Source organism: Rana temporaria, chromosome 2 (assembly GCF_905171775.1).
Source record: "Rana temporaria chromosome 2, aRanTem1.1, whole genome shotgun sequence".
NCBI lineage: Eukaryota > Metazoa > Chordata > Amphibia > Anura > Ranidae > Rana > Rana temporaria.
Genome location: NC_053490.1, coordinates 9,450,178 through 9,474,977, shown reverse-complemented (window position 1 = coordinate 9,474,977; position 24,800 = coordinate 9,450,178).

The following is a 24,800-nucleotide window of genomic DNA, read 5'->3' as shown; positions in this document are numbered from 1 at the left end:
TAGCGACCAGCGTAAATATGCAGTTAAGATACGACGGCATAGGAGACTTACGCTGGTCGTATCTTATACAAATTCTGGCGTATCTGATTCTTTGAATCAGGCGCCAAGATACGACGGCTCAGACTCAGAGATACGACAGCGTATCTGGAGATACGCCGTCGTATCTACTACGAGAATCTGGGCCCAAATCTTTATTTGATGGCAACATTGTACTTCATATACTAAATAACAAGCTGTGCAATGTATGTGAGTGTAACCAAATGAGCCAATACAATCATCGAAGCACAAAGGCGTGACAAAATATATCAATGATAATTCAAGTGACACATCTCTGATAGGTGAAAAGATGTCCTAACTAAACATTTAGTCCTATGAATTCCAAAGAATGATCGAATTAGGGTGATCAAATAATCCCAGAAAATGACATCAAATGTTTATAGCCAGTAAATTGAAGATGAACAGTCCTCCTATAGGTATATTGGTGACATCAAACCAAGGCAAACCCAAGAACAGTGACGTGATAGGAAAGGGATCCTCCACCATCAAAACAACTGCCTCTTACCAAAGGTGAAGATCCCAACTAGAGATCTTCTGTTGGTTTATGGCCTATAACCCAGCCTGGGTGTCTATATGACAGGATATCTCCTCTCCAGCAAATTCTTGGTCCTCAGCCACTCACAAACAGTGACAAATGATAGCCAAATGAGGAAAGAAAAAGCCAACATAGCGTAATCCAATATAGACATTTTAATAAAAGATAAGGGATAAAATGCACTTACAGTGTGAAGATAACATTTGCGTATGAAATTAAATAGCCGGCGGGCTAACACAGCCCGTTCCTTCCGTGACTTTCGTTGTATAGTGGTGACGTCAGCACGCCGCTCCTCCCTACGTCGTTTCGTCAAACCTGACTTCGTCCAGGGGCAATACAACTAACATTGTACTTAACCTAAGTCTTTTATTTTACATAATTTCAAGATCCGATTCTTCATAGGACTGTCTTGTTCTGTTAATCCAGAAAAAGAGATCAGATGGGTTTTCGCAAAACTTTTAAAACCTCAAAAATTTGGAATTTCTAACACAGGCTTCAAAAAAGTATATATTACAGAGCAGCATTTAATAGAAAATTGCGCAGAATAGTTTGGGAAATCCTTTGCAGCCCAATATGAGATGATAGGGCCCCTAGTCAGAAGGGCACAATACAGTACTGGGATCAGGAGGGCACAGTACAGGTTTTAGGATGCTTCCTGGGGCACGGCCATCTCAGGACAGCTTAGTAAAAAGCGCGACTGTGCCGCCAGATCCGAGACAGTTGGAAAGTAGGATGTAATGCAAGATTATCATGGGGCCCCTATGTACCTGGGGCCCCTGGGCAGTGTCCAGTGGTGCCTATGCATTAAGACAGCCCTGGCTGCAAGCGGTCATGGCAGTATTTGGTTGGACTTGGTGGATCTGGCACTTAAGTTAAGGGGTCTTAAGGAACAGCAGGAAGCAGATACAACCTTTGGAACAGTCTTTGGTCTTTTTCTTACAGAAGCATTTTGGGAATCCAATACTCCAAAAATTACACTGAATGTTGGATTCAGATTTGGCTATTTTGGTCCAAATTGAAAGTAATCTGAAATTTGCAATCAGTCAGACTGAGATGAATGAGATGACTGAGATGAATCTTCTAAATCCTCACAAAAGTGGAAATTCCTTACAATGAATAAATATTTTTTTCTGTATAGCTATAAGCAACTTTTCTTTTGGCAGATCAATACCAGGCAGAGGAAAAATCATGGCCCTCTGTGGAGGGATAAAAAAAAAATATATAATTCAGATCTCAGGGCTGGTCAGTTTCAGCTGAATCCCATATCATCTTTCCATCGGATGAACCCGGAGGAGGTCATCCACACTTCACAGCTCTGAAGAATAAATTACTTTTTTTACTCTCCAGCCCCAGGAAGAGTCACCTTATCGCCGTTCAATCTGCAGTTGATGGGACCTGTCATGATTGCTTGCGGCTCAGACATGAAGGGCTTACTGCCCCCACATGGAGGTCAATTCACACTACAAAGAAGCCACCCTCAAAACTGGTCAACTCTTACTAAGTTTTTAGAGTTTGTAACTCAAACTTTGTATCATTGGTTTGAAAAAGTTTCTGTCTGTATAAAGGATATCAGAAAAATTAGATATAACTGCAACACAAACTGTACTTCGTATTTATTTTTATTTTTTTGCTGCCAACAAATATGGTGCTGCTGGACATGGATGGGGTGGACAGTGACACTGGACAGGACAGACAATGAGACACACATAAAGTGTTTTAATAAGTTACCTCCTGGAGCCAAAACCGAAAGTGACACTGCCCTGGGGAAAGCACCGCCCATTTCCTTCGGCGGTGAGGAAGCAGCAGGACCCAATTAGAGTGGAGAGTGATTGGCTCGTGGCGCACTGCACATAGCCACAGAGCTTTAAAAAAACCTGCAAATGAAGCGCCTTTCCTGCTTGCATTGGCATGACGCTTCAATGACGCTATAGCAGTGCACTGTGACCGGCACCCACCCTGTACATAGTGCACTTCAAGGACCTTTTTTTTCTCTTAACCTCCTGGGACCCGCGTTATAGTCGAATGACGGCTACAGCGCGGATCCAAAAATCCAACAGGACGTCAATAGACGTCCGCCCCTTTGGGCGTTCCCCGCTCGCGCTCCAGAGCGCGCAGCGGGGAAACTCTGTGTTGGCCGTGTCCCTTGGACACGGCCAATCACAGATCGCCGCGAACGGCCAATCAGAGTGGCCGTTTGCGATGCGATCTGTGCGGCCAATGAGAGATGATCTCATATGTAAACATATGAGATCATCTCTCATTGCCGTTTTACACAGAGACAGCGGTGCTGTCTCTGGAGAGGAGACCGATCTGTGTCCCTTGTACATAGGGACATAGATCGGTCACCCCCCCTCCCCCTACAGTTAGAACACAATGCAGGGATACATTTAACCCCTTCCTCACCCCCTAGTGTTAACCCCTTCAATGCCAGTCACATTTATACTGTAATTAGTGCATATTTATAGCACTGATCGCAGTATAAATGTGAATGGCGCCAAAAATGTGTCAAAAGTGTCCGATGTGTCTGCCATAACGTCGCAGTCCCAATAAAAATCGCAGATCGCCGCCATTTCTAGTAAAAAAAAAAAATAATAAAAAATAATAATTCTGTCCCCTATTTTGTAAGCGCTATAACTTTTGCGCAAACCAGTCGCTTATTGCGATTTTTTTTTACCAAAAATATGTAGAAGAATACGTATCGGCCTAAACTGAGAAAAAAAAATGTTTTTTTTTTTTAAATTGGGATATTTATTATAGCAACAAGTAAAAAATATTGTATTTTTTTCAAAATTGTCGCTCTTTTTTGTTTATAGCGCAAAAAATAAAAACCGCACAGGCGATCAAATACCACCAAAAGAAAGCTCTATTTGTGGGGAAAAAAGGACGTCAATTTTGTTTGGGAGCCACGTCGCACGACCGCGCAATTGTCAGTTAAAGCGACGCAGTGCTGGAAGCTGAAATTTCACCTGGGCAGGAGGGGGGTATATGTGCCCAGTAAGCAAGTGGTTAAAGGCCCAAAAAAAAATGTATTTTTTATTTTTTTGTTACTGGCTTTGGGGGGAGGGGGGCGGCGCCCATGCGCCCCCTATGGACGGGCCGCCACTGTTTCCAATAGTTGTAATAAAAGTAAAACATTGCTTTCTTCCAGCCATGGCTACATCTCATCAAGTGATTGGCTTGGTGCTTTTCTCAGAATTATGCACAGAGCTTGACTAAAAATGTCAGGCAGCCACTGCACCACCTATAAGCATTGAGCCTGTCATCTACAGGTAAAACTCGAAAAATTTGAATATGGTGCAAAAGTTAATTTATTTCACTAATGCAACTTAAAAAGGTGAAACTAATATATGAGAGAGACTCGTTACATGCAAAGCAAGATAGTTCAAGCCGTGATTTGACATCATTGTGATGATTATGGCTTACAGCTAGGGATGAGCCGAACACCCCCTCGTTTGGTTCGCACCAGAACTTGCGAACACACCAAATGTTCGTGTGAACTTTAGAACCCCGTTAAAGTCTATGGGACTCGAACATATGAAATCTAAAGTGCTAATTTTAAAGGCTATTATGCAAGTTATTGTCCTAAAAAGTGTTTGGGGACCCGGGTCCTGTCCCAGGAAACATGTATCAATGCAAGTTTTAAAAACGGCCGTTTTTTCAGGAGCAGTGAATTTAATAATGCTAAAAGTGAAACAATAAAAGTGTAATATTACTTTAAATTTCGTACCTAGGGGGGGTGTAAAGTTAGCATGTGAAACAGCGCATGTTTCAAGTACTTAGAACTGTCTCTGCACAAAGTGTCATTTCTGAAAGGAAACAAAGGCCCAGATTCACGTAGATCGGCGCAAAAATGTTCGGGCGTAACGTATCTCATTTACGTTACGCCGCCGCAAGTTTTTCAGGCAAGTGCTTTATTCACAAAGTGAACTGTAAAGTTGCGGCGGCGTAGCGTAAATCACCCGGCGGAATTCAAATTCGGCGGGTAGGGGGCTTGTTTCATTTAAATGAAGCGCGTCCCCGCGCCGAACGAACTGCGCATGCGCCGTCCGTAAAATATTCCAGTGTGCATTGCTCTAAATGACGTCGCAAGGACGTGATTGGTTTTGACGTGGACGTAAATTACGTCCAGCCCCATTCACGGACGAGTTACGCAAATGACGTAACTTTTATAAATTTTGACGCGGGAACGACGGCCATACTTAACATTGGCTGCGCCTCATATAGCAGGGGCAACTATACGTCGGGAAAAGCCTAACGTAAACATTGTAACTTTACTGCGTCGGCCGCGCGTACGTTCGGGAATTTGCGTATCTAGCTTATTTGCATACTCAACGCGGATTTCGACGGAAGCGCCACCTAGCGGGCCAAAAAAAAATGCACTTAGGATCCGACGGCGTAAGAGACTTACGCCTGTCGGATCTAATGGATATCTATGCGTAACTGATTCTAAGAATCAGTCGCATAGATACGACGGGCCAAATTAGGACTTACGACGGCGTACATGGCGCTGCGCCGTCGTAAGTCCTTTAAGAATCTGGGCCAAAGTCTTTTAAAACCGGACTTGCCGCTATAATGAATTGTCGGCTCTGGCAATTCAGAGCGAATTCATAAAGAAAAAAAAGAAAAAATAGCATGGGGGTCCCCGCAAATTCCATTACCAGGCCCTTCAGGTCTGGAATGGATATTAAGGGGAACCCCGCCGTCAATTTAAAAAAAAAATTACGTTGGGTTCCCCCCAAAATTCACAACAGACCCCTTATCCGAGCACGTTAACCTGGCCGGCCGCAGAAAAGAGGGGGGGACAGAGTGCGGCTCCCCCCTCTCCTGAACCGTACCAGGCCACATGCCCTCAACATGGGGAGGATGTCCCCATGTTGATGGGGACAAGGGCCTCATCCCCACAACCCTTGCCCAGTAGTTGTGGGGGTCTGCGGGCGGGGGGCTTATCAGAATCTGGAAGACCCCTTTAACAAAGGGGACCCCCAGATCCTGCCCCCCCCCCATGTGAATTGGTAATGGGGTACATTGTACCCCTACCATTTCACGAAGGAAGTGTAAATAGTTGGAAAAAACACACACACACACACCGTAGAAAAAAGTCCTTTATTAATAAAAAAAAAAAAAAAAAAAACTCCAGCGGTGATAATCCACTCGTTCCCGGCTTCCTGCTCCAACGTTGTCTGTATCCAGCGACGGGTGCGGGTGATCTCCAGCGATGAGAAGATCCATCCATCCAGAGCGCAGCATCGCCGACCTCCTCTCACCGCTGGACACAGCCAAGCGAATGATGCGGCTGAAGCTGTGACATTTCTTATATAGGGGAGGCGGGGCCACCCGTCACGTGACCCCACCCCCTCTGACGCACCCTCTGCTACGTCACTGGGGAAGCCCAGTCTTCCCTCTTGCTGGGTTATATCCGCTTCCTTCCAGGAGAGTTAGGCAGAAACAAAGCACTTTAAGTGTTAACAACACTTTCCTCAGTGCAGCTCCTCCCAGGGGGCGTGGCTCCCCAGGCATAACCCACACCCTGCTCTAGCAGCTCCAGTTCGTAACAAGCAGTACAAACAAAGGAGGGGTGGGTGCTGTGTCCGTCTATGAACTCAGAGAAATTAATTTTACGGTGAGTACAAAAATCCTATTTTCTCTTCCGTTCATGGACGGACACAGCAGCCTTCATTGACCTAAGGGATGTCCCCAAGCAGTGTCAAAAAATTCGAGGGGTGGGAAAAACAACACAGCAAACCAAGCTTCACCCCAAACAAAACCGGAGTTACTCAATGGAGGAACTCCAACTTTAACCACTTAAGGACCGGACCAATATGCTGCTACATGACCCAAGGGGTTTTTACAATTCGGCACTGCGTCGCTTTAACAGACAATTGCGTGGTCGTGCGACGTGGCTCCCAAACAAAATTGGCGTCCTTTTTTCCCCACAAATAGAGCTTTCTTTTGGTGGTATTTGATCACCTCTGCGGTTTTTATTTTTTGCGCTATAAACAAAAATAGAGCGACAATTTTGAAAAAAATTCAATATTTTTTACTTTTTGCTATAATAAATATCCCCCAAAAACATATATATATATAAAAAAAAAAATTCTCAGTTTAGGCCGATACGTATTCTTCTACCTATTTTTGGTAAAAAAAATCGCAATAAGCGTTTATCGATTGGTTTGCGCAAAATTTATAGCGTTTACAAAATAGGGATAGTTTTATTGCATTTTTATCATTTTTTTTTTTTTTTACTACTAATGGCGGCGATCAGCGATTTTTTTCGTGACTGCGACATTATGGCGGACACTTCGGACAATTTTGACACATTTTTGGGACCATTGTCATTTTCACAGCAAAAAATGCATTTAAATTGCATTCTTTATTGTGAAAATTACAGTTGCAGTTTGGGAGTTAACCACAGGGGGCGCTGTAGGAGTTAGTGTTCACCTATTGTGTGTTTACAACTGTAGGGGGGTGTGGCTGTAGGACTGACGTCATCGATCGAGTCTCCCTATAAAAGGGAACACTTGATCGATGCAGCGCCATAGTGAAACACGGGGGAAGCCGTGTTTACATACGGCTCTCCCCGTTCTTCAGCTCCGGGGAGCAATCGCGACGGAGCGGCTATTAAAGAATAGCCGCGCCGTCGTCCTGGATCGCTCCCCGCGGGAATCCGACCGCTGCATGTAGCGGGGGGGGTCCCCTACGGACCCCCGACCCACGTCTAGGCAGGCACGTACAGGTACGTTGATGTGCCTGTACGTGCCATTCTGCCGACGTATATGTACATGCGGCGGTCGGGAAGTGGTTAAACTGCCGCCTGTAACACCCTGCGGCCGAAGGAGGCATCAGAAGATGCACTCACATCCACCTTGTAAAACTTTGAAAAAGTGTGGACCGACGACCAGGTCGCTGCCTTACACACCTGTAACACAGAGGCTTGATACCGGAAAGCCCAAGAGGCACCGATCGCCCTGGTCGAATGCGCCTAACGCGAAAGGGAGGCGCCCGCCCCTTTAGGGCATAGGCCTGAAGCACAACCTGTTGTATCCACCTAGAAATGGTGGCCGACCAGACCGCCAGACCTTTTCTGAGACCAGCCACCGACACGAACAGTAAGTCCGACTTTCGGAACAGAGCCGTAGCAGAGAAGTACACCCGTAGGGCCCGAACCACATCCAGGGAAAGTAAAGTGGCCTCCTTCTGGTTTTTCGGCTGAGGACATAAGGATGGAAGAACAATGGGCCATATTCTCAGAAGAGTTACTCAGTCGTATCTCGGTTTTTTGACCCGCGTATCTATGCGAGTGATTCTTAGAATCATTTTCGCATAGATACGCTGTAGATTCGACAGGTGTAAGTCACTTACACTGTCGGATCTTAAATGTAATTCACCGCCGGCCGCTAGGTGGCGTTTACGTTCAGGTCTCATTTGTTTATGCAAATGAGCCTGATACGCCGATTCCCGAACGAAATTGCGTCGCGTAACCGTCGCTTACATCGTTTGGGTAAGCGTAAGGTTACCCCTGCTATATGAGGGGTAACCTTACGCCAGTCCCACGTATGCCATGTTAAGTATGGCGTCGGGTCCGCGTCGTCCTTTCCCGTCGGGTACGTCGTTTTCGTAAGTCGTTCTTGAATACGTAAAATAAGGAGACCTAACCAATTAAGACACCATTGGCTGCTTGAAACCGAATGTTTGTCACCAATCAGGTCAAGGGAAGGGGGAAAGGGGATTTTGGTGGGGACTATTCACGGCACTGGTTAAACACAGTATAATAAAAATAACAAGTATTTATTGAACATAAAACAGGTATCATAGAGCAACATTTAAAAACAATCCCCACATTGCACAACAGTAAGTTATACACAAACTATATCTGCATGTAAGGAGTTGATCGTCTCGACCGGTTTCGCGGTAATGTACCGCTTCTTCAGGAGAGGGTTTGTCTACAAAATATGCATAAAACATATAAATATACAAGCAAGTTTATACAGTAGTTGTAAACATTTTATAACATAATCCAAATAACATGCCATATAGTGGAGTGAAAAAACTCACCCAGACTGGTCAATTGATCGAGCCAGGAACCCAGTTGAAAACCTTCTTTGGCGCAAGGAGGGGGATATATTTATTTAGAACGGGCTCTATTGAGGAATAAAATTGATAGTTTCATATGTAGCGAGGTGGTCAGTTATTTAATAGGGTGGGGATCACCGTGGAGTGTGTAAAAATGATATAACATAGTGACGAAAGTGAATTGAGGAGAGTGAAAGGTTGGGAGTGAAATGAAAGAAGGGGAGTATGGGGGGAAGGGGAAGGGAATTGGTAATGGGGAGAGGGGGGGGGAGTGGAAGGTGAAGAAGAAAAAGGGGGGGGAAAGGAGGGGGGGGGAAAGGAAAGGGGGGGGGGAAACAGAGGGGGGGGGGACAGGGGGGAGGGGGGAGGAGGGGGGGGGGAGGGGGAAGGAAGAGAAGGGGAAAAAAAGGGGGGGGGAAAGGGGGGGGGGGGGGGGGGGGGGGAAGAGGGGAAAAATGAAGGGAGGGAGAGGGGAAAGTGGGTATGTGTAGTGACACCATAAGAGTAAAGTATTTTAAAGTTGCTGAGGTGGAAAAGGTTGTGTTAAAAAAGTTAGTGATGAAGGAAGGGGCAGGAAAACAAAACGGGGGGGGGGGAGGGGGGTTGGGGGGGGGGAAAGGGGGAAGGGAGGGGAGAGGGGGAAAAGGGGGGGAGGGGAGGGGGAAAAACGGGGGGGGGGGAAGGGGAAGGGCAGGAGGGCCGGGATGGTTAGGGGGAAAAGGAGGATGGGGGCTGGGGAGGGGAAGAAATGGGAATGGACGGGAATAGGGGGGGGAAGGAGCAAAAAGAAAAAAAGAAATGAGCCGAATAGAGAAGAGAGGGGAAGGGGGGGGCCAGGAATTGAAGTGAGATAAAAGTGAGAAAGGGAAAAGGAAAAAGGGGGGGGGGAAGGGGGGGGGGTTTGTATTCTAGGAAGGGAATGGGAAGGAGGGGGAAAGTGAAGAAAAAATATATAATAAAGGGGGGGATTAGAATAATAAATGAATGTGTTTAATTCTGCAAACATGCAGAGTGACTAAAGTGGACGTGAAAATATAAAATTAAGGGAGTGCAAGGAATATCAAGGGAATCAAAAGTTAAGGAAACCAATCACCAAGCAATCTAATAATATTTATATAGGTAGACCCTGATGGGTCCTTACCATAGCTGTATACAGGTTATATATACTTGATTATACTGGGGCACAGAAAGACAGTCTCTGTCAGTCCATTCTAGAGTTTGCTCAACTGCCGGGGTATAGACAGTGCAATGCACTGGTTCCAGCTGAGGGAGTTAGAAGGCAGAGGGCCAGTTAGTCGTGCAAGTCAATCAGAACAGAAACCCAATAAATGGGTAGTGATCTGACTTACCGTGGCTGATATTCTTCCACGTGTGTCCCCAGGGAGAGCGTCCGTGCTAACTCACAAAAGCGGCTTTCTCAGCCGCTTTTGTAAGGATCCCTGGACGGCAATATGTGACGTCATCAATAGGCGACGCTATCGCCGTCCAACGTCCCACCAACCCCTGCACGTGAATGCGTGGGTGTGCGGCCGTAGACCCAATGGCATGACGCCAGGTCATAGGCTGCAAACGGGGAGCCATGATTGGAGCTCCCTGCTGGGGACGACACTCCGTGCGCCAATAGTGAAGGAGAGGCTGGGCATCAGGCTGAATCAGCCAATCGGGGAGGTCAAACTCCGGAGGCAAGTTGGATTTGGAAAGTAAACATTATACATGACATTTAAATAACAATTACAGCGATAAACATCACAATTATTCGATACATATAGTTGATGGGGGATTAATCCATCATTTTGCCTAACGAACTACATTAGAGCACAACATTCTGAAATCCAAACAGGACACATAAATTTGCATAAGGGATAAGGATATCGTAGTGTCACATCTATGTGATGGCTCAGGGGCCACATAACCCACACATCAGGCCATAGTTATAGCCTAAGGATGTGGGGGATGCAATTGATGGATGGGAAAAGGGGGAGTTTAAATACAGAGGAAAGGTAAAAGGAGAGGGAGCAAGGTCAGGAAGGAGTGGGTCGGGACAGGGCCACTCCCCCACAAGATACACACATTAATGTTCCCGTAAAAATGGTTTATAGGAATTGACTTCATTCAATCCTGGGAACTTCATGGCATTTAAGTCTTCGATCCATAGGCATTCTTTCTGTAGGATGGCCCTGTTCCAATCACCTCCCCGTTTAGTTTGGGGAATAACTTCCAGAACAAAAAAACGTATAACAGAAAGGTCGTACCGATGGTATAATCCCACGTGACGTCCCACTGTGGTTAATTTACCTACATCGGAATCGTATAGGTGATCACCCATCCGTTGCCGAAGTTCCCTAAAGGTCTTCCCCACATAGAAGGCACCGCAGATACAGCTCATGAGGTAAATAATACCCTTAGTGCCACAATTGGCAGAAAAGGGGGGGTAAAATTCCCGACCATTCGGCAACAAAAAATGTTGTCCCTCCATCACCCAGGGGCATCTTGGGCAATTGCCACATTTGTAGGTGCCTCGGGGTGATGTGTCGGTCGTATGTTGTGTGGTATAGTGACTTTGAGTCAGTCGATCCCTCAATGAACTGGCTCGACGAAACACCATCTCAGGTTTAAGTTTAACATATTTCTTTAGGATATTATCCTCGGCAATAATATGCCAATGGGTTTGTAATATATTGCGCAGTTCATTGTGGTTTGCCGAATAGGTTGTAATGAATCGCACTGACTCGTGAGAACCTTTTTTAATATTCTTGGAAGGATCGTATAGCAGGGAATGCCTAGATCGAAGGCATGCCCTGTTATAGGCCTTCTTTAGATTGGTGTGGGTGTAGCCGCGAGCCAGGAGACGGTCGCGTAATTCATCTGCCTGTCTCTTAAAATCCATTGACAATGTGCAATTTCTACGTAGCCGCAAGTATTGGGCAAATGGGATGCTTCGAATGAGCGGTTTTGGGTGGGCACTGGAAGCGTATAGTAAGGTGTTACCTGCTGTAGGTTTTCTATATAAATCCGTGTAGAGTATGCCATTGGCCTGTTTAATGACAGTCAGGTCCAAAAAGGGGACCTGACTCTCATCAAACACAACCGTAAATTTCAAGTTAAAGTCGTTTACATTAAGCGTCTGTACAAATTCAAGTAATAGTTCACTCGAACCTGTCCAAATAATGAACAGGTCGTCTATGAATCGATACCATAGCAAGATATTATCCATAAACCTGCTATGCATATCGCTAGCATTGAGAAATCGCTCCCATGCACCTAAGTATAGATTAGCGTAGGCTGGGGCACAGGAGGTGCCCATCGCCACGCCTTGAGTTTGTAAAAACAGTTCGTCATTAAAAGTAAAATGATTTTTGGTCAGTATAAATAATAACAGTTGTAAGACAAAGTCCATCAAGGGCCAAGAGGTATTATCCTGTTCATGAAGGAAAGAGCCAGCCATCCTGACACCCTGCTCGTGGGGGATGCTGGAGTAGAGAGCCTCCACATCCAGAGCCACGAGCAGGGCGCCAGGAGGGACTTGGGTCCCCTCAATGTGTTTCAATAAATCCGACGTATCTCTAATAAAGGACGGAAGGCTGATGACATGTGGCATCAGAAAAGCATCAACAAATTTGCTGGCATGGTCTGTGAGCGAACCAATGCCAGAGACAATGGGTCGCCCAGGGGGTCTCTGTAGATTTTTGTGGGTTTTAGGAAGTGCATAGAAGGTAGGAAGACGGGGAAACTTTGGAATAAGGTATTCGAGGGTATCTTGGTCAATAAGACCTTTGTAGTAAGCTTCCGTGCACATTGTTTTTAATTCGAAAGAGAAGGAAGAAATTGAAACAGGGGAAATCCGACAGTACCAATGGTGATTGTTAAGTATCGCCAGACACATGTCCTGATAGAACGAATGTGTCATCAAGACAATGTTCCCCCCCTTATCCGATTGTTTAATAACAATCTCTGGGTTCTTTTGTAACATTTTAAGGGCCTTAGGCACACGCTTCCCCAGCACATCAGGGATCCAATCTTCTCGTAAGAGACTAAGATATGGTGGAGTTACCCCTCCGCAGCCACCCTTAACCAAAAAAGATAAAAAAGATAAAAAAGCTCTAAAAAATACTCAAAAACCCATACCTACAGCTGGTGACTTAGTTGACACTAACCTACCTACAGACAACCTAGCAATATCAACGTCATTACATGGTGCTATCCCCAAAGTATTGAACACTACCTTAATGACTAATAGATACAATAAAATTAGCGATGAGACCATTTTTTTAGACCTAAAAAAACAACAACAACAAGGAAACTTGGACACGTTTGTACTCAAACCCAGTCCAAGCCTACCACCCCCACTGCAACCCACTCCCCTCAAAACAACCAACTAAATATTATAAATCTCACTCCCTATACACTCTCTGAGGATCAGTCCTCAGTTTTACAATTGGGGTTGGGCTTTTGCCCTCTTGACCCCCTTAAGGTAACACACACAATTAAAGACTTGTATCTCTTCGCTCGAAATTTGACATACAAATTCATGTTTGATAGTGATCGATCTCGCATAGGATTGGAGCGTGAGCTCGCGGAGCGCACTAAACAATTTACGGTGGCCGAGTTTCGTGCGCTCCGTGACCTCATGCTCCTCTATGACGAGAGTAACCCCGAATCTACTGAACCTTTGTTGACTCCAGACCCCAGTTCATGTCATGAACCTCCACCTATTTGTCCTCCCATCCCTATTCCCCCTCTTCCCCCAAAAGTCTTCCGCCTCCCCTCCAAAAGATTTCCGGACTTAATGACCTGCCCTTCAATTTGGTCCTTCGTACAGGCCACAATACGAGACCTGAAGCGACAGGATTGGCAAAAAACTACTCCTAACCTAACAGACAATCAAACTAAGGCCCTTAAAATGTTACAAAAGAACCCAGAGATTGTTATTAAACAATCGGATAAGGGGGGGAACATTGTCTTGATGACACATTCGTTCTATCAGGACATGTGTCTGGCGATACTTAACAATCACCATTGGTACTGTCGGATTTCCCCTGTTTCAATTTCTTCCTTCTCTTTCGAATTAAAAACAATGTGCACGGAAGCTTACTACAAAGGTCTTATTGACCAAGATACCCTCGAATACCTTATTCCAAAGTTTCCCCGTCTTCCTACCTTCTATGCACTTCCTAAAACCCACAAAAATCTACAGAGACCCCCTGGGCGACCCATTGTCTCTGGCATTGGTTCGCTCACAGACCATGCCAGCAAATTTGTTGATGCTTTTCTGATGCCACATGTCATCAGCCTTCCGTCCTTTATTAGAGATACGTCGGATTTATTGAAACACATTGAGGGGACCCAAGTCCCTCCTGGCGCCCTGCTCGTGGCTCTGGATGTGGAGGCTCTCTACTCCAGCATCCCCCACGAGCAGGGTGTCAGGATGGCTGGCTCTTTCCTTCATGAACAGGATAATACCTCTTGGCCCTTGATGGACTTTGTCTTACAACTGTTATTATTTATACTGACCAAAAATCATTTTACTTTTAATGACGAACTGTTTTTACAAACTCAAGGCGTGGCGATGGGCACCTCCTGTGCCCCAGCCTACGCTAATCTATACTTAGGTGCATGGGAGCGATTTCTCAATGCTAGCGATATGCATAGCAGGTTTATGGATAATATCTTGCTATGGTATCGATTCATAGACGACCTGTTCATTATTTGGACAGGTTCGAGTGAACTATTACTTGAATTTGTACAGACGCTTAATGTAAACGACTTTAACTTGAAATTTACGGTTGTGTTTGATGAGAGTCAGGTCCCCTTTTTGGACCTGACTGTCATTAAACAGGCCAATGGCATACTCTACACGGATTTATATAGAAAACCTACAGCAGGTAACACCTTACTATACGCTTCCAGTGCCCACCCAAAACCGCTCATTCGAAGCATCCCATTTGCCCAATACTTGCGGCTACGTAGAAATTGCACATTGTCAATGGATTTTAAGAGACAGGCAGATGAATTACGCGACCGTCTCCTGGCTCGCGGCTACACCCACACCAATCTAAAGAAGGCCTATAACAGGGCATGCCTTCGATCTAGGCATTCCCTGCTATACGATCCTTCCAAGAATATTAAAAAAGGTTCTCACGAGTCAGTGCGATTCATTACAACCTATTCGGCAAACCACAATGAACTGCGCAATATATTACAAACCCATTGGCATATTATTGCCGAGGATAATATCCTAAAGAAATATGTTAAACTTAAACCTGAGATGGTGTTTCGTCGAGCCAGTTCATTGAGGGATCGACTGACTCAAAGTCACTATACCACACAACATACGACCGACACATCACCCCGAGGCACCTACAAATGTGGCAATTGCCCAAGATGCCCCTGGGTGATGGAGGGACAACATTTTTTGTTGCCGAATGGTCGGGAATTTTACCCCCCCTTTTCTGCCAATTGTGGCACTAAGGGTATTATTTACCTCATGAGCTGTATCTGCGGTGCCTTCTATGTGGGGAAGACCTTTAGGGAACTTCGGCAACGGATGGGTGATCACCTATACGATTCCGATGTAGGTAAATTAACCACAGTGGGACGTCACGTGGGATTATACCATCGGTACGACCTTTCTGTTATACGTTTTTTTGTTCTGGAAGTTATTCCCCAAACTAAACGGGGAGGTGATTGGAACAGGGCCATCCTACAGAAAGAATGCCTATGGATCGAAGACTTAAATGCCATGAAGTTCCCAGGATTGAATGAAGTCAATTCCTATAAACCATTTTTACGGGAACATTAATGTGTGTATCTTGTGGGGGAGTGGCCCTGTCCCGACCCACTCCTTCCTGACCTTGCTCCCTCTCCTTTTACCTTTCCTCTGTATTTAAACTCCCCCTTTTCCCATCCATCAATTGCATCCCCCACATCCTTAGGCTATAACTATGGCCTGATGTGTGGGTTATGTGGCCCCTGAGCCATCACATAGATGTGACACTACGATATCCTTATCCCTTATGCAAATTTATGTGTCCTGTTTGGATTTCAGAATGTTGTGCTCTAATGTAGTTCGTTAGGCAAAATGATGGATTAATCCCCCATCAACTATATGTATCGAATAATTGTGATGTTTATCGCTGTAATTGTTATTTAAATGTCATGTATAATGTTTACTTTCCAAATCCAACTTGCCTCCGGAGTTTGACCTCCCCGATTGGCTGATTCAGCCTGATGCCCAGCCTCTCCTTCACTATTGGCGCACGGAGTGTCGTCCCCAGCAGGGAGCTCCAATCATGGCTCCCCGTTTGCAGCCTATGACCTGGCGTCATGCCATTGGGTCTACGGCCGCACACCCACGCATTCACGTGCAGGGGTTGGTGGGACGTTGGACGGCGATAGCGTCGCCTATTGATGACGTCACATATTGCCGTCCAGGGATCCTTACAAAAGCGGCTGAGAAAGCCGCTTTTGTGAGTTAGCACGGACGCTCTCCCTGGGGACACACGTGGAAGAATATCAGCCACGGTAAGTCAGATCACTACCCATTTATTGGGTTCCTGTTCTGATTGCCTTGCACGACTAACTGGCCCTCTGCCTTCTAACTCCCTCAGCTGGAACCAGTGCATTGCACTGTCTATACCCCGGCAGTTGAGCAAACTCTAGAATGGACTGACAGAGACTGTCTTTCTGTGCCCCAGTATAATCAAGTATATATAACCTGTATACAGCTATGGTAAGGACCCATCAGGGTCTACCTATATAAATATTATTAGATTGCTTGGTGATTGGTTTCCTTAACTTTTGATTCCCTTGATATTCCTTGCACTCCCTTAATTTTATATTTTCACGTCCACTTTAGTCACTCTGCATGTTTGCAGAATTAAACACATTCATTTATTATTCTAATCCCCCCCTTTATTATATATTTTTTCTTCACTTTCCCCCTCCTTCCCATTCCCTTCCTAGAATACCAACCCCCCCCCCCTTCCCCCCCCCCTTTTTCCTTTTCCCTTTCTCACTTTTATCTCACTTCAATTCCTGGCCCCCCCCTTCCCCTCTCTTCTCTATTCGGCTCATTTCTTTTTTTCTTTTTGCTCCTTCCCCCCCCTATTCCCGTCCATTCCCATTTCTTCCCCTCCCCAGCCCTCATCCTCCTTTTCCCCTTAACCATCCCGGCCCTCCTGCCCTTCCCCTTTCCCCCCCCCCGTTTTTCCCCCTCCCCTCCCCCCCTTTTCCCCCTCTCCCCTCCCTTCCCCCTCTCCCCCCCCCCCCAACCCCCCCCCTCCCCCCCCCCCGTTTTGTTTTCCTGCCCCTTCCTTCATCACTAACTTTTTTAACACAACCTTTTCCACCTCAGCAACTTTAAAATACTTTACTCTTATGGTGTCACTACACATACCCACTTTCCCCTCTCCCTCCCTCCCTTTTCCCCTCTCCCCCCCCCCCCCTCCCCCCCCCCCTTCCCCCCCTTCCCCCCCTTTTTTTCCCCTTCTCTTCCTTCCCCCCTCCCCCCCCCCTCCTCCCCTTCCCCCCCCCCCTGCCCCCCCCCCTCTGTTTCCCCCCCCCCTTTCCTTTTCCCCCCCCCCTCCTTTCCCCCCCCTTTTTCTTCTTCACCTTCCACTCCCCCCCCTCTCCCCATTACCAATTCCCTTCCCCTTCCCCCCATACTCCCCTTCTTTCATTTCACTCCCAACCTTTCACTCTCCTCAATTCACTTTCGTCACTATGTTATATCATTTTTACACACTCCACGGTGATCCCCACCCTATTAAATAACTGACCACCTCGCTACATATGAAACTATCAATTTTATTCCTCAATAGAGCCCGTTCTAAATAAATATATCCCCCTCCTTGCGCCAAAGAAGGTTTTCAACTGGGTTCCTGGCTCGATCAATTGACCAGTCTGGGTGAGTTTTTTCACTCCACTATATGGCATGTTATTTGGATTATGTTATAAAATGTTTACAACTACTGTATAAACTTGCTTGTATATTTATATGTTTTATGCATATTTTGTAGACAAACCCTCTCCTGAAGAAGCGGTACATTACCGCGAAACCGGTCGAGACGATCAACTCCTTACATGCAGATATAGTTTGTGTATAACTTACTGTTGTGCAATGTGGGGATTGTTTTTAAATGTTGCTCTATGATACCTGTTTTATGTTCAATAAATACTTGTTATTTTTATTATACTGTGTTTAACCAGTGCCGTGAATAGTCCCCCCCAAAATCCCCTTTCCCCCTTCCCCTTGACCTGATTGGTGACAAACATTCGGTTTCAAGCAGCCAATGGTGTCTTAATTAGTTAGGTCTCCTTATTTTACATACTAATTGGGATGAAGGCACATATTTACTTCTTATACTTTTAGTATAAAAGAGACCATACTCACCCCTTTTTTCTCCTATCGTTCTTGAATACGACTTTACGTCAATGACGCACACGTCGGCGTCATTGACGTTTTCCATCGAGAACTGGAGCATGCGCACTGGGCTATTTTAAGCCCGGCGCATGCGCAGTTCGATCGGCACGCGCTTAATTTAAATACAAGCCACCCCCTTTGAACTGCGCGGGGATACGCCGGGCCTTTTACACTACGCCGCCGCAAACTACGGAGCAAGTGCTTGAGGAATACGGCAGTTGCTCCAGTAAGTTGCGCCGGCGTAGTGTAAATAGCTTACGCGATGCCGCCGCAAATTCTTGGAGAATCTGGCCCAATGTCCTCATTAATGTGGAAAGCCGAAACCACTTTCGGGAGAAAAGACGGCTGCGGCCGCAGCACCACCTTATCCTTATGGATGACCAAATAGGGAGCCTATAATAAACCTATAATAAAATATAATATAAAAAAGTAGTCTTTGCTTCACCATTTACTGTATTTGCATTTTGACATCACATTTGGTTTAATATAATATAAAATGTATAATATAACTAAATATAATATAATATTTATAATAAATAATATTATACTGTATAATAAAATATAATAATAAATCATAATATATAATAAAATAATAAAAGTAGTCTATGCATCACCATTTACTGTATAAACATTTAGCAGTGAAACAGGAAACGGAAAATGGTCATTTTTATGGATTTTTACAAACAGGAGGGGCATTTGTGGCGTTTTCTCTGCCCGTCTAACACGGGAAGGAAACTTTCGCCATCAGTGATCCTTCGCCTCCTGATTGCGGCAGACAGGCGGATGGCGGGGAACTGCAAAGAGCCTTTCACGTAATGATTAATTTATTGAGCCCTAATAAATAAATGTCCTTTTTTTTTAAAAAAAGCTGCTGTAAATAATTCACAAAAAAAGTATTAAAATCTCCGGAAAGATGAAGAGAAGTTTTATATAAAAAATACATATGTGAAAGAAAATGCGCAGAAAGCAGAATCTTCCACCAGAAGAAGAAGGTCACACAACACAGAGATATAAACATTTCATTTCTCATCGGGGGGAAGATTTAGAAATCAGCGTCTATGAAGACGAAACATTCAGAGACGGAGGCGGAGGTCGGCTCACATTCCACCTCTTATTGTGTTACCGTGATGGGAAAAGACGCAGAAAGGTCCGTCCGTCCAAAGTGTGCGATTTCTGTTCTCTAACAATTCCCGTAGCCGTGAATATTCTGCTTCCTCAGGAAGACATAAAAGTTTTCTGAAGTTGCCGACTCTCAGCAAGGACCACCTCCTGGGGGGGGGGGGGGGGGGTTCTACATGTTACTGCTCTAACAGTAAAGAACCCCTTCCTCAATCTAGGGTTTCACCTCCTTTCTTCTAACCTCAAATCACGGCCACATGTCCTCTTCAGGGGCTTATAAAGTGCAAACAGTTTAGTCTTCTTACTGGGGGCAACTTTGATCTATTTGTACATTGTTATCATATCCCCTCTTATTCTACTCTTGTCCAAAGTAAATAACTGTCTTCTATGTCATCGATCTTCATAGCTGAGCTCCTCCATCCCCCAAAGCTGAGCTCCTCCATCCCCCAAAGCTGAGCTCCTCCATCCCCCAAAGCTGAGCTCCTCCATCCCCCAAAGCTGAGCTCCTCCATCCTCCAAAGCTGAGCTCCTCCATCCTCCAAAGCTGAGCTCCCCCATCTCCCAAAGCTGAGCTCCTCCATCCCCCAAAGCTGAGCTCCCCCATCCCCCAAGCTGAGCTCCTCCATCGTCCAAGCTGAGCTCCTCCATCTTCCAAGCTGAGCTTCTCCATCCCCCAAAGCTGAGCTCCTCCATCCTCCAAGCTGAGCTTCTCCATCCCCCAAAGCTGAGCTCCTCCATCCTCCAAGCTAAGCTCCTCCATCCCCCAAAGCTGAGCTCCTCCATCCTCCAAGCTGAGCTTCTCCATCCCCCAAAGCTGAGCTCCTCCATCCTCCAAGCTGAGCTTCTCCATCCCCCAAAGCTGAGCTCCTCCATCCTCCAAGCTGAGCTCCTCCATCCTCCAAAGCTGAGCTCCTCCATCCTCCAAGCTGATCTCTTCCATCCTCCAAGCTGAGCTCCCCCATCCTCCAAGCTGAGTCCTCCATCCTCCAAGCTGATCTCTTCCATCCTCCAAGCTGATCTCTTCCATCCTCCAAGCTGAGCTCCTCTATCCTCCAAGCTGAGCTCCTCTATCCCCCAAAGCTGAGCTCCTCCATCCTCCAAGCTGAGCTTCTCCATCCCCCAAAGCTGAGCTCCTCCATCCTCCAAGCTGAGCTTCTCCATCCTCCAAGCTGAGCTCCTCCATCCTCCAAGCTGAGCTCCCCATCTTCCATAACTGAGCTCCTTTATCCACCAAGCTGAGCTCCCTATCTCCCATTACTGAGCTTTTTCATCCCCCAAAGCTGAGCTCCTCCATCTCCAATAACTGAGCTCTTTCATCCTTCACAGCTGAGCTCCTCCATCTCCCAAAGTTGAGCTCCTCCATCCCCCAAAGCTGAGCTCCTCCATCTACAATAACTGATCTCTTTCATCCCTCACAGCTGAGCTCCTCCATCCCTCAAAGCTGAGCTCCTCCATCTCCAATAACTGAGCTCCTCCATCCCCCAAAGCTGAGCTTCTTTATCCACCAAGCTGAGCTCCCCATCTCCCATTACTGAGCTCCTCCATCCCTCAAAGTTGAGCTCCTCCATCCCCAAAGATGAGCTCCTCCATCTCCAATAACTGAGCTCCTCCATCCCCCAAAGCTGAGCTTCTTTATCCACCAAGCTGAGCTCCCCATCTCCCATTACTGAGCTCCTCCATCCCTCAAAGCTGAGCTCCTCCATCCCTCAAAGATGAGATCCTCCATCCTCCAAAGCTCAGATCCTCAAAAAGCAAAATTTGGTAAAAAATTGCAATAAGCGTTTATCGATCGGTTTGCGCAAAAGTTATATTGTCTACAAAAGAGGGGATAGTTTTATGGCATTTTTATTATTATTTTTTTTTTTAACTAGTAATGGCGGCGATCTGCAATTTTTATTGTGACTGCGACATTATGGCGGAAACATCGGACACTTTTGATGCTATTTTGGGACCATTGTCATTTATACAGCGAACAGTGCTATAAAAATGTACAGTAAAACTTTGGATTGCAAGCATTATTCGTTCCGGAAACATGCTTGTAATCCAAAGCACTTGTATATCAAAGTGAATTTCTCCATAAGAAATAATGGAAACTCAGATGATTCGTTCCACAATCATTTATTCATAAGTCCTTCAGTTTATAGTCCAAATAAAGATTATACCGATGGGATAAAATCCGATGGAATTTTCAGTCGGAATTCCGTTCAAGCTGTCTTGCTTACACACTGTCAGACTAAATTCCGACCGTCCAAAACACGGTGACGTAAAACACTACGACGAGTCGAGAAAAATGAAGTTCAATGCTTCCGAGCATGCGCCGACTTGATTCTGAGCATGCGTGGATTCTTCTGCGTCGGAGTTCCACACAGACAATCGGAATTTCCGATAGGATTTTTTTCCATCGGCAAAAAAAATAAAACATGTTCTATTTCTAAACTTCGACGGAAAAAAAAGTCCGATGGGGCCCACACACGGTCGGAATATCCGATGAAAAAATTCCGTCTGACTTTTTTCAGCCGAAATTCTGATCATGTGTACAAGGCATAAGTGTAGCTAAGCCCTGGTTCACACTGGGCTGCGGGAGTGAAGCCGTGCGAGTTCAGCTGAACTCGCACGATTTCACTCCCGCCGGCAGTCCCGATTTCGGCCGCGATTTAAGAGACATCTGTGCAGGTTTCTGCACAGATGTCTATGTAAATCGCGGCCCGAAATCGCAAAAAGTAGTACAAGAACTACTTTTTGAAATTGGTGCAGCGCCGCAGATGCGGCGTCGCACCGATAAGGACGGCGCCATTGCCGACAATTGGAGGCATTTGAGATGCGATTTCACATGTGAAATCGCATCTCAAATCGAATGAAATCGCACCCAGTGTGAACCTGGGCTTCATGTTGTACCTTCATTAAATGTAACCATATTGCTACACTTAGAGGCTCCTCTCTTTTCTCTTTTAACCACTTAAGCCCCGGACCTTTAGGCAGCTAAATGCCCAGGCCAGGTTTTGCGATTTGGCACTGCGTCGCTTTAACAGACAATTGCGCGGTCGTGCGACGTGGCTCCCAAACAAAATTGACGTCCTTTTTTCCCCACAAATAGAGCTTTCTTTTGGTGGTATTTGATCACCTCTGCTTTTTTTTATTTTTTGCGCTATAAACAAAAATAGAGCGACAATTTTGAAAAAAAATCAATATTTTTTACTTTTTGCTATAATAATTATCCCCCAAAAACATATATAATTTTTTTTTTCCTCAGTTTAGGCCGATACGTATTCTTCTACCTATTTTTGGTAAAAAAAAATCGCAATAAGCATTTATCGATTGGTTTGCGCAAAATGTATAGCGTTTACAAAATAGGGGATAGTTTTATTGCATTTTTTTTTTTTTTACTACTATTGGCGGCGATCAGTGATTTTTTTCGTGACTGCGACATTATGGCGGACACTTCGGACAATTTTGACACATTTTTGGGACCGTTGTAATTTTCACAGCAAAAAATGCATTTAAATTGCATTGTTTATTGTGAAAATGACAGTTGCAGTTTGGGAGTTAACCACAGGGGGCGCTGTAGGAGTTAGGGTTCACCTAGTGTGTGTTTACAACTGTAGGGGGGTGTGGCTGTAGGTCTGATGTCATCGATCGAGTCTCCCTATAAAAGGGATCACACGATCGATGCAGCCGCCACAGTGAAGCATGGGGAAGCCGTGTTTACATACGGCTCTCCCCGTTCTTCAGCTCTGGGGAGCGATCGCGACGGGGCGGCTAGAAACGAATGGCCGCGCCCTCATCCTGGATCGCTCCCCGAGGGAAACCGACCGCCGCATGTAGCGGGGGGGGTCCCGATCGGACCCCCGACCCGCGGAAAGGCAAGGACGTACATGTACGCCCATATGCCTGTACGTGCCATTCTGTGGACGTACATATACATGCGACGGTCGTTAAGCGGTTATACTCAGTTGTGACATGACGCTACTCTTATATCAAGACATCGCTTGTATATCAAGTCAAAATTAATTAAAACATGTAGCTTGTCTTGCAAAACGCTCTCAAACCAAGTTACTCTCAAACCAAGGTTTTACTGTACAGTGGAACCTTGGTTTAAAAGTAACTTGGTTTGAGAGCGTTTTGATTTGCGAGCAACTTTTTTTTTATTTATTCTGACTCGGTTTTGCGAGTGTTGACTCGCAAGACGAGCAGAATTCAAGCTAAATAGGCCTGCAGTACCTCATTTGGCCTGAGGTACGGGGGCGCAGGAAACAAGCCGAAGTGTCCTTGGGCCTTTTAGGACGTTTTTGAAGCTCTCTGGCGCCCCCCCACCTCTGGTCGCACTCAGTATTGCATCCCATTGAAGTCAATGTGGAACGAATTATCCACCATGGGAAAACTCGCTTTGATATGCGAGTACTTTGGATTACAAGCATTCTCCTGGAACAGATTATGCCCGTAATCCGAGGTTCAACTGTACTGTGTAAATGACACTGGCAGGGAAGGGGTTAAACACTAGGGGGGGAGGAAGTAGGGTGTCCCCACCCACCTTGGCACCTCCTCCTTCTCCGGCACCCAGCGGCAAGCAGCAGGGACTGGTGTGATCTTCACTCTCCAGATAGTGACGCCATTCCTTTCCTTCTACGCATGTACCTCATCATGCAGAGGGCGTGACGGCAGCACTGCATCTGGTGGCAGGCTATGGGTGGCAAGCGGCACATTCACCTGACAAATAACCGCCAAATTCCCCATCAACCCGGAGACTACATTATCCCCCCACCCCCCTCATCTTTTTTGGGGGAAGGTGAGAGAGGAATGGCAGTTTGAAAATGTGGTCACCCTAGGAGGAAGGGGTTAAGTGTGTCCTAGGGAGTGATTCTAACTGTGTGGGGGCGTGGCTACATGTGACGTCACACTGATCGCTGCTCCCAATGACAGGGAGCAGAAGATCACTGTCCTGTCACTAGGCAAAACAGGGAAATGCCTTGTTTACAAAGGCATCCCCCCGTTCTGCAGCTGCGGCAGACAACGAGTTCGCGGGCACGGTCACAGGCCGTGCCATTCTGCCGACGAATAAGTGCGTGGGCCGGTTGGCAAGTGGTTGTATAGTCATTTTTGGAACTTTTACTTATAGGTAAGCCTATAGGTATAAGGCCTATAATAAGTCTTACCTGTAGGTAAAAAAAATATCTCCTAAACCTTTACGGTTTAGGAGATATTGCAGGAAAGAAGTCTTCCACACGCATGCGCGGGAGTGATGACATTGCGGCTCCAGTCTCTCACAGCGCTGGAGCCGCGATACCCGGAAGACACGCCGAGGCAAGATGTCAGCTACCTCAGCGTGGACCAAGTTAGTTACCGACGCCTCGTTCTAAGGTATGTATTTCATAATGAGCTAGTATGCAGTGCATACTAGCTCATTATGCCTTTTGCCTTACAGGTGACAAAAAATAAATACAAATTTTATGGGACTATTTAACCACTTAAGGACCGCCTCCTGCACATATACGTAGGCAGAATGGCACGGCTGGGCACAGGCACGTACCGGTGCCTTTAAGAGCCCAGCCGTGGGTCGCGCGCGTAAACCACCGGTGCACGCACGCGACCCGATCCGAAGCT